This window comes from Colius striatus, chromosome 16 (assembly GCF_028858725.1).
Source record: "Colius striatus isolate bColStr4 chromosome 16, bColStr4.1.hap1, whole genome shotgun sequence".
Classification (NCBI taxonomy): Eukaryota; Metazoa; Chordata; class Aves; order Coliiformes; family Coliidae; genus Colius; species Colius striatus.
The window spans coordinates 6,615,558-6,625,734 of NC_084774.1; positions in this window are offsets into that span (position 1 = coordinate 6,615,558).

The window sequence follows — 10,177 nt, forward strand, 5'->3', positions numbered from 1 at the left end:
CAGAGCAGGCTACCTCAGCTACCATGCATTGTAATGGTGGATAGAGTGGGACTTGTCCAGAAGAGTCTATCTACACCTTATCTGCAAGCCTGCAGAAATAGGATCAATCCTCATAGTATTTTCTAACCAACTACAGTTCAATTTATAGAGAACTGTTTTTGGCACCAGTTCCAGAGAAGGAAGGACAACACTGTGCCTTATGGAAGGACAATGAGTTCCAAAAGGTCTTTTGGAAATATTTTTTGTCAGAGCTCAAACAGACTGGATTCATACCCCATTGGGCTTGGGGTGTTTCTCTGCAGCAGTGAATTCAGCAGTTGTAAAAGATGCTTCCTCCAAACAGGATGAGAAACACGAATGTGAAAAACATTTAAGTGTCTGAAGCCCTCAAATTCTAGCTGTAATGTTTGCTCCTGAATCCCCTTGGTTATCCCTGCAATCTACATTTTTTGATATTATTAAAATAGCTCAAGAATCCAAAATACCAGCTAGATTATCAGAAATGCCACTTCACTTCCTTATGCTGGAAAATAGGAGAAAGGCTCTCCACTTAGCTGGCACCATGCATCAGTAACAGTGCTCAAAAAAAAGTGCTGTGACTTGGTTCTGACAGTAACTTACATTCCCTTGGTTTCCACCAGTGCCATGGATGCTCAGATGGTTTGATTGCAAGGCTATTTATTAGCTGCTTAAAATACAGATTAAACAGAGAGATATGTGATCTCTGTGCTTGTGGAAAGCTATAAAAAGAAACAATCCTGCAGTTCAACCACTGTCTTTTGATCCTTAACTGTAGGTATCCTTAGGAAGAAACTTGCTTGTGTACACTGTGGTGTGTTAGCTCTTGACATCTGGATGGCTCACAGAACGTACAGAGCAGCCTCCACCAGAAGCAGCCATTCGTGGTAAAAAGGAAAGAAAGATTAAAATGAATGGAAGTGTGGAAAAATAGCACTCTTATGCAAATAGTCTTTACAATGAAGGACTCTGTCCGCTCTCGTCCTGTGCATCTGAACCCATTATATGCTGCACTGGGGCGTGTATCCATGCTAAGTCCCTGGGGAGTCGTGTTTAAGAACATGAAGTCCCAGGTTTTTGTATGTCTGTTTGTTCTCACACAAGCCTTGAAAAATCACTGAAGTTAGTGGGATTTCTCAGTAAAACCATTTCCAAGGAGAAATGTCATTGGCATTTGGTCCATTTTAGGCAGAACAGGAACACGTGCACACACGTCCCAGGTGGTTGCGTATGCTGCGAGTCGGTGACAGCAGTGGCAACCAGTGGCATAACTCTGATCCCAGTGGGGCAACAGCAAGTCCTTAATCCCCATGTTGTTTCCAAGCTTCCTGTTTTGAAATTGCCATAATTAAATTCTAAAGACTGAGAAAGCACCAAACAAGTTGCCAAGTTTATGTCAAGCTCTATCAGCCAATCTCATCATAATCCGGTAAATAGCATATCATGAACATCAAATCTAATTAAATTCTCTTGAGATACGGGTTAAAAAACAGACACAAACAAGAATCAAACATTTTAAACCTACCATTGTACAATCAGAATTAATCTTCAGGGAGAAACGAATTTCCTTGAAATCTGGACAAATGAGCCTTCTGTATTCTTTTCCCGGTGGCTCATGCTCTCTCTGGCACATACAATGAGAAGGAAAATGCAGCTACTGTGGTTTTTCTTTCAACACAGATTGCATGAAATGCACCTCTAAAATCTGTCTTCTGGACTGGAATACAGGATGAGGCAGAGTAAAGGAGACATATTTTATTTATGTATTTCTCTCCAGTACTCTCAGCAGTACTTTAGATGCTGTCCATAGGTAAAAGAATGGTCTCTAGCTAAGGGAAGCACGCTATAAAAAAGCTCTAATGTGAACTCAAAAAAGTAGTAGTGAGTTTGTTGTTCTTAATTCAGTTTCTTAATCATCATGTTATCTGCCAGGCACCTTTCGAAATGCATCTCCAGTGCACTGTAGGTGTCTGTGTGTGTGCATAAGCCCTTAGGGCTACACCTATGCTGCTAGTAAATTAAACAGTGGCAGGTAATATTCCCAGGCGTTGGAATTTGATAGTCTATATTGTTAAATTCCTAGAACCTGCCCTGGCACATTTTCGGCCCAGATCTATTAGCGTTCTCCCACACACATCCCAGGAACTTAGGAGCTAGAGAAGCCAGAGACCATTCCCAAGAGATGCCGTGTGTTCGGTTGTCCTGTGTGACGACTAGAAGAGCTTAATAATATGGACATGGCTCATTCCAGGTCAATTGGCCTCATTGCCAGAGAGTGGCTTTAACAACACCTAATTTTTTAATAAGAGCTGTTGCCTACCTGTCCATGTCATAGCCTGTATTTGTTGTATACTTAATATGGGTACTTCCTCAAAGTACTCTACCCTGAGCCAGATCACATCAGGTCTTTATGAAAGGGCAGTTCAGGACTTTGTCTCTTGTATGACTTTATGAACTACACTTGGGAAGGAGATGCTCTCAAATCCAAACTTTCCAACAAATTGCATTAGGTTCCAGCAGAGCTGAATGTGGTAAACAGGCCTCTTTGCTCCCATCCTCTTTTTTTGATATGAATTAGTAGATCCTTGACCTCTCTGAAAATCAGCAAGAATTTGGTGTTTGCACCTCTTGCGATCCTTTCATGAACTCATTCAGAAGCTCAAGGATTCATACCAAGCAGTATAATTTAAGCCTGTCATAAAAGCTGTCCTTTGGACTCCAAGATTAAGCTAAAAATCAGAGCTCTGAACAGATTTGCCTCAAGTGAACAGAATAGCCCTTCTGGTGTCAATTCATCCTACCTAGCTTTAGATATCCAAAATAAAACTCCACTGTCCCAAGGCATCCTCTGCAGCCAAAGGAACATAACACCAGTAGATGGTTCAACACATCTCAGACCTAATTTGTGTCTCCACTAATACAGGGAGCATAGGCCAGAAACAGTTATGATTTTGGCATTTCAAGTTATTGCCTTTTATCCATAAACCTGCAGTGGTTCTTGGTCTGCATGCTTTTGACAGTGACTTTAAGTTTTTTAGAAGCCTCACCAACTTTTGACTGAGTTTTCACAGGAAAATGAAAATTGACTGTCTCTGTCCCAGTTGCCAGTTTTAGGCCAAACCTGATTCAAAATGAAGTTTTGGTTCTCACTCTCACTCATAACAAAAAACTTTAAGTTTCATAGCATCAAGGTGACTTGACTGAGAAAGTGAACCAGCTCCAGTTGCATAGACACTGCTCATTACATTTGTTTCATTCCCATAATTATAATTTCCCCTAAAGCAGTGTTGACTGGTCCTACTGCTCACTAACATCACAGATATCACCAGAGTGGTACTGGACTAAGAAGTTCTCCTAACAGGCTTTAATGCCATATTCTGTATGTTATGATCATTCAAAACCTTAAAGGAAAGATGGATGGAGAGCTCAGCCCTTGCTTCCATAGCACAAGAATAGCCACTTAAATTTACATCCCCCCCAAGCATTAGCTGTAAGGGATCTGCTGCTTCAAGTCATATGGAGGAGCAGACCCCAGACACTTGTATTGCAGTACTCCTTAAATACTGTGTAGTAACATAAAGAAAGATTTCCTGGCTTCTGCTGTTTGCACATCTCTAAAGGTGAGGAAGAAGAAGGAAAAAAAATCAACCAACCAAACAAAAATAAAGAACAAAAAGCCAAAACAGTCATTCCAGTTAAGAAAACTGCAATTTGTGCCTGTGGCATTTGAAAAGTGCTTAAACCAGGATTTTTTATTCTGTTCACTGACTCCATTCCTTAAAAGAAATGTATTTGGCTTGCAGAATCTGAATTTACCTGCCATTTTCTCTTTAGAAATGTTGCAATTTGTGCTACTTTGTGATTTTGTAATACTATGACTCTCTTGATCGCTGGCTGTTTTCCTCCCTCTCTGCATGCCACACACACTGCCAGTCACTCTCAGAGCACAGCACGTGTTGCTGCAGACTGTGTTCTAGAAGACCACCCATCGTTTTCAGCATATCCATTATTTACAGAGAGCTAATGACAGAGAAACAATGACAAGAAAATTTAAAGAATAACCCAAAACCAATTCACCCGGACATTTGGCAAGGAAGAAGTACACATTTCCCTTCTTGCCAAGGTTTTGCTTTAGGTCCAGAGGGAAAGGTCTACTGTTTTCAACATAAATAGTACTGCTTATGTTGAGTATCAGAAGAGCCAGAAAAAAAATAGTGACCTGTGATGTCTTTTAAGCAAAATAGTATTTAAGAGCTTTAAAAGAAAGGAAACTTCAATCTTTGAAGATCAGAGGTTATCACAGCGAAATATATTATCTGTCAGTGTCGTTATAAATAGCAATAAATAATGGTAATACCTTGACAAATTCAGTTCACAGCTGATGATCAGCATTAGCTGATCACTTTCTTGCTAACTTGACCCTACAACTTCAGGGCTGGGTTAATTAGCATGAAGTTGCTTATCAGCTGTGCATCCATATCTTCACTACCTTCAGTCACCATCATTTTAATACCAAAACAAGGACAAGACAAGGATGGAAACTATACCTTGATATTTGTTTCTTTGTTGCAGCTGGAACAGTTCAAGGTTCTTTTCCTTATAGACATCATTCTTCTTCCTGTAAGTGATCCTTAATATATGGAAGTATGTTTGTTACCTAAGGGGTATGTCCCAAGTACATAATCTTCTGTGTTTCTTTCTGTACAGACAACTGTTCATGACAAAATCTTTCTGCCCAATGCACAGGATGTTTTACTTCTTTACAAGTGATTAAATTTCTTACCAACATACTGGTAGGTCTCCATATTTTGGAAACATGGCCATCACTGAAGTTATATCTAAGCTGTAATTTTTTTCTTTGGGCTTTGGAGTTCATACCTCTTCTCAGATGCACTAGTTTAAACTCATTCTTGCACATAATTTAGAAGTGGATTTAGGCACCCTATGCAAGACTTTCCAATTACTCCAGTAAGGATCCACTGACTGGAGCTACCTTGGTCTGTGAACACAAACTCAAAGTGGCACCTGAGGCAATGTTCACTTTCACTTCACTTACCTGTGGAAGCATCCTTGGGGCTAGTTGTGGATGATCCAGCTGACACTAGGAGGGGAGAGATCCTGGGTGTATCCTCTTCTCCTTAGCCCTGGCACTCAGTCCTATGCCTTGCAGCCTCTCATATGACCAATATAGGGCAGACACAACGGCCTTGGGCCTTTACTGCAAGGGATGAGGTACTGCTCCTGGCACAGGCAGATGGGATTTGCCACCTCAGAGAGCCTGGCCTGAGCTCTGGCTGCCTTTAATGAAAATACCAACATGAGGTGCTTGGCTTCAGGCTATCCTTGGGGTAGTCTATATTAGCTAGGTGTAGACATAGCCTTTGGGCCAAGGTGGAGCAGCATTTGCTTCCCTGTGATGCTCTGGAGCGAATCACAGGAGAGAGAGAAGGGAAAATGTCAGAGAATACTGTTGCTGACTTCTCATTCTCACCTGAAGGCAAGGCACATGTGATGTATTGACCAAAAAAAAGCCTCCTCCATGAACATAAATCTTGAAAAACACCACCACTCCCCTCCAATAACTCCAGCATGTTTCAGTTTAGCTTCACTTCTCCTGCAGCCAAAATATAAGAGCTTTTATGGCGAATAATCTCTCCTCTGCAGTGCAAAGCTCCTATCTTGTTTGAACTGGGCATTCATCCCTGATTAAGAGAACTACCATAAGGAGTGAAAGAACAAGGTGAAAGTGCACCTCTTGCAAAGCAGCTTGTCTTCTAGAAAGCTCAGTGCTCTTAAACTATGTTACTTTGTACAGAGATAGCACGTAGCATGAAAGCACTGGTATGTCAACCCTCTGCCAACACTTGGGCTCTTTGTGTCTATTTCATTCTTCATTCATATGTCTCAGCAGCAGTCAAGTCACCTTTTTAGTGCTATATACTTCAGATTTAATTTGTATTTCCTTTGGTTAGCACTTCCTCCCTCATTTCTCTTCTCTGTCTCCTCTCCCCCTTCTGCCTGTTTATATTCTGGTTTTGTCTTTCCGGCCACTTCATCCTCTGACTGATGTCAATAGCCACTGAACAGAGTGTGTGCTCTGAGTTCTCTTCCCTTTTCCCAAGAAATAACACTTGGGTTTGAGCAAACATGGTCAGCAGCACTGAAGTGTTACTGAGTGCAGCTTTGCAGACCAGTCAGCTCTCCCAACAACTCAGGGCTGCAAAGCAGTGGCATTTCTCCAGCATTGCTTTCATTAAGGCCACTGTTTCTTCTGTTACTATCTGACACCAACATCCCTTCAGGCTAAGGGCATTAACACGTTTAATAGATCATTATCCCAGGCCTGAAAAAGTTATGGTAGAATCACAAGAGACAAAGGACAAGAGAAAGAAATTACGTTGTACTTATTTTTGAGGAGCAGACATGCTAAGAGGCCCAGATTCTGCAAGACTCTATTATTCAGTCCCACTGATCCTTTGCAGTTCTGGCTGCAATTGCCTAGCTCCAGTCCCCACCTAGCAGAGCCAGGTGTGGTACCTGGATTTCCACATAACCCCAGGAAGTGAGGGGACTATCCTGTCTAATCCAGCTTTTAGCTGCACTTCTGAGACAGGCCACTTCAGGAGCAGTTGCAATGAGCTGGGGAAATATGAAGAAATGAGAACCAGCAGTTTTTCCATGAAGTCCTGGAGACATGTCTCTACCTACTAAAGAAAGACATGATATCTTTTTCCCATATAATAGATCTAGGTAATACAGTCCCAGAGAGATGTACTGCATCTTCACAAGATGAAGTTCCAAAAATTCAATACAGGGTTATTTTTAGTAGAATTCCAAGATATTACTGACTGCTATGCAGAAAAATAATGCATTTGAATGACTAGTTTGGGATATATTAAGGTTGTTTACTAGAAGCTATTGTATCTTGTAAACTATGATGCCATGGCTGGTTCTCTGATGTGTATCACAGCCATTGAGACTTTCACCTGGGTTGCAAGGACTTAGCATAGACAGCCCTGTTCCAAGAACAGACATCTCGTTTGAGCTAAAGACTCACACATGACTCCAAACCATGACTCATCCTTAAATCTGGGTGATCATAGAAGTAGAGGACAATTGTGCACATCACCCCTTACGTTTATGGAACCAAGGTGGTCTTGCTTGACAAAGACTATTTCCTGGTGGCCTAAGAAACAAGATCAACAGCAGTTTGTTCATCTTCCAGAGGCCTAGAAAACATTCTGCCATTTCATGTATGGAGGGTTGTTTTTTTCCATAGAGCCATCAGCACTTCCTAAAACTGTGACAAGGCCCCATTCTCCAGTGTTTAGTACCTCTGGTGAAGTTTTGAGGTGTAGATTCTGTGTGTGTGTGTGTAATCACAGGAATTGATAAAACCTCTCTAACTGGATGGATTTTCACATGAATATGAGCACTTGTGGATACTCATTTTGGTTTCTGTCTAGAGAGCTGAGCTTTTCTGAATCAAATGAAAAAGCAGCAGCAAGGAAACTACCAAGGGCTACTGATTTAAATGCAATGACAGCTCCAGGATAAAAAACAAAGAGCAGGAAAATGAAAGGCAGAGCGGATGAGCCATCCTCAGTGTTAGCCATCGTCATCCACTTTCTCCCTCCGAGAATATTTAAGGCCTCAGTGACAGCTGTCAATCTTGCCACCCCTGCAAGAGGGGATTGGTTTAAGTCAGCCCTTGAGTGGTGCACCATGGGAGGATGGTAAGAGGGATTTTCTTTTGTTTTTTTTTTTTAAGAAGCAAAATAAGATCCTGTGTCTTTAACCTTCAGGATAACCTTGTTTCAGTCTGGTTCTCATTGCTGGACTACTCCTTGATGAGCTTTTTATGCCTGATTAATTAGTACACTGAAGAGAAAGAGGGGGGAGGCTGCTCTGTTTAGCAGCTTATGCCTCCTTCTGACTAATCCACTACCCAACATTACAGCTCCACAGGGTCTGCAGTTGCCTCTCTCATATCTCTGCTGTGGGGTATCATTACTTCTTTCTACTTTTTGATTGTGTTTATTCCTATTGATTTAACCACATTTATTGAGGGCTAGCTGGAGATTCGATTAATTTGAGTTTGTGGGGTTTATTTCTCTCCTATCACAAAACTTTTCAAAGAAGAAGAAAATGTAAATGCAGGAGTGAATGGTTCAGATTTATGGAACATTATCTTCCAAAGAGCGCTTTTACAGTGTTATTAATGACCAGAAATCATATATTTTTTTAGGAAGATAACTTTGCATAGGCTGTTGTTGTGTGTGCAATTAAGAGAAGAGGAAAAGCACTTTCTGTGGTCCTTTATTTTTTACAAATATGAACCTGTAATAATTCAACTTATGCTCAACTGTTTTCTGTCCCAGTTTTCCCATGGGAGTGGGGAAGAAATACTGACCCTCTTGGTAGATCACTTTTAGCTCTGCCAATAAAGAGTACTAGATAAAAGCTAAGAAGTATTACTGAGAATAAAAATAAAGGCAGCTTTCTGCTGAAGTAGTTTTTTGGCTGAAACTGGAAAAAGTCAAACTACAAACCAGATGCAAGTGTACAAATGAAGTCTTTGACTACTAGAGCCAGGGGAGATGGTGGATTAGTCACTTCATCACTACCTAGAAGTTACAGGACAGCCAGATGCAGATTCACTGGGAGTAGCAGTGGTATAAGAGCTGCCTTGTGGCAGCCCTGGCCACATAATGCAAGACCAGCCATGTGGCTGCATTGCCCTCTTCCCTCTCTTCAGGTCAAGTGAGGGCTTTGCACTTCATCAAACAGGAGTTGATGACACTGTGTAGACATACCCGGGTGAGGTTCTCAAACCTCTGCAAGGGGGCAGGCAAGGTGAGCATAATAGTCCTGATCTGAAGAACCTATGAGTCAATGAGCTGAATGTTAGCCTGAGGGTTAACAAGCTGATCTATACATTTCAGTTGCTAACAGGAGGGGAACAAATCTTACTGTGTCTGGGGTAATCAACATAAAAAAACCCCTTCCTTCTGAGACTGTAACCCCATAGTTACTGCAAGGCCCCTTTCAGTCTGTTACTAGCAGACATGGGTATCTGGAGGCTGCTTCTGAGCTTTGGTAATGCTGCGGTGTCCTCAATAGGAGATCTTTGCTGAGGCTGCAAGCTGGTATTTCTTTGTTCCAGAGAAGAGCCCACTTCACAGCATCATCCTCAATGCTCAAGTGTTTCACTTAGTACACAGTGGCATGTATTAAATTCAGAACTCTCAGAGTAACTAAACACTGAAAGAGTCAAATTCCCTTTCCAGCTGTAACTCTGGTCTTGGAGCTGTGGAAAATAGCTTGGACATGACCTGGAGAGGTCATATAGTTCACCTCAGTTCCCTGAGGCAGTATCAGATCTATCAGATCAGTGTTGTTTGTTTGTCTAACCTGTTCTCAAAAGTGTCTGGGGACACAAATCCACACCCTCCCTGGGTGAGATCTTGCTCTGCTCACCTGAGCTTTGGCTCACAGCATGGAGAATTCCCCCAACCTGATGCAAGGAGGGGTTAACTTTTGAAGGAAAAATATACCTTATATGGAAAGCATAGTAAAAAAAAATGGAGACAATACCTGTCTAGCTCACCTGTCTGGTATTCAGACACTCAGTGACCCTGTATAACCTAGACAAGGCAGTTTAGCTGTAAATAACTTGACAAAGTAAGGAGAAATCAATCCCTCTGTTTTGAAAACACAATATTATTTCTTAACAAGCCTGGTTTTGTAGGTTGTATTTAAAAATAATATCCTACTGCTTTAGTGACATGTATAGCCCCATTTTGCCAGAATGAAGCACAATGCTCAGTTAACCTCAGTTAGGGAAGCTTTAGTTTAGTTTAACTTTGTTTTCTAGTCCAGTGCCTGAAGCAGAAGAGTTAAGACTAAAAGTGTCGTTGAATGAACATTTGCCATAAGGAGAAAACTGAAAACCCCTGGAAAGTTTGTTTCCCTCGAGGACAGGAGGGTTTAACAGTGTTGAACTTCCACAGGCACTGTCAACATATGTGGCACAATTATGGACACAGAGGATCTTCCATCCCCTTGTGTTGGATTGTTCTTAGCATGGCCCAATTAAGAGAAAAAGGAACTGAGGTGCAAGAAGCACTTCCTCTTTCAGCAATTCCTCTCCAGCATA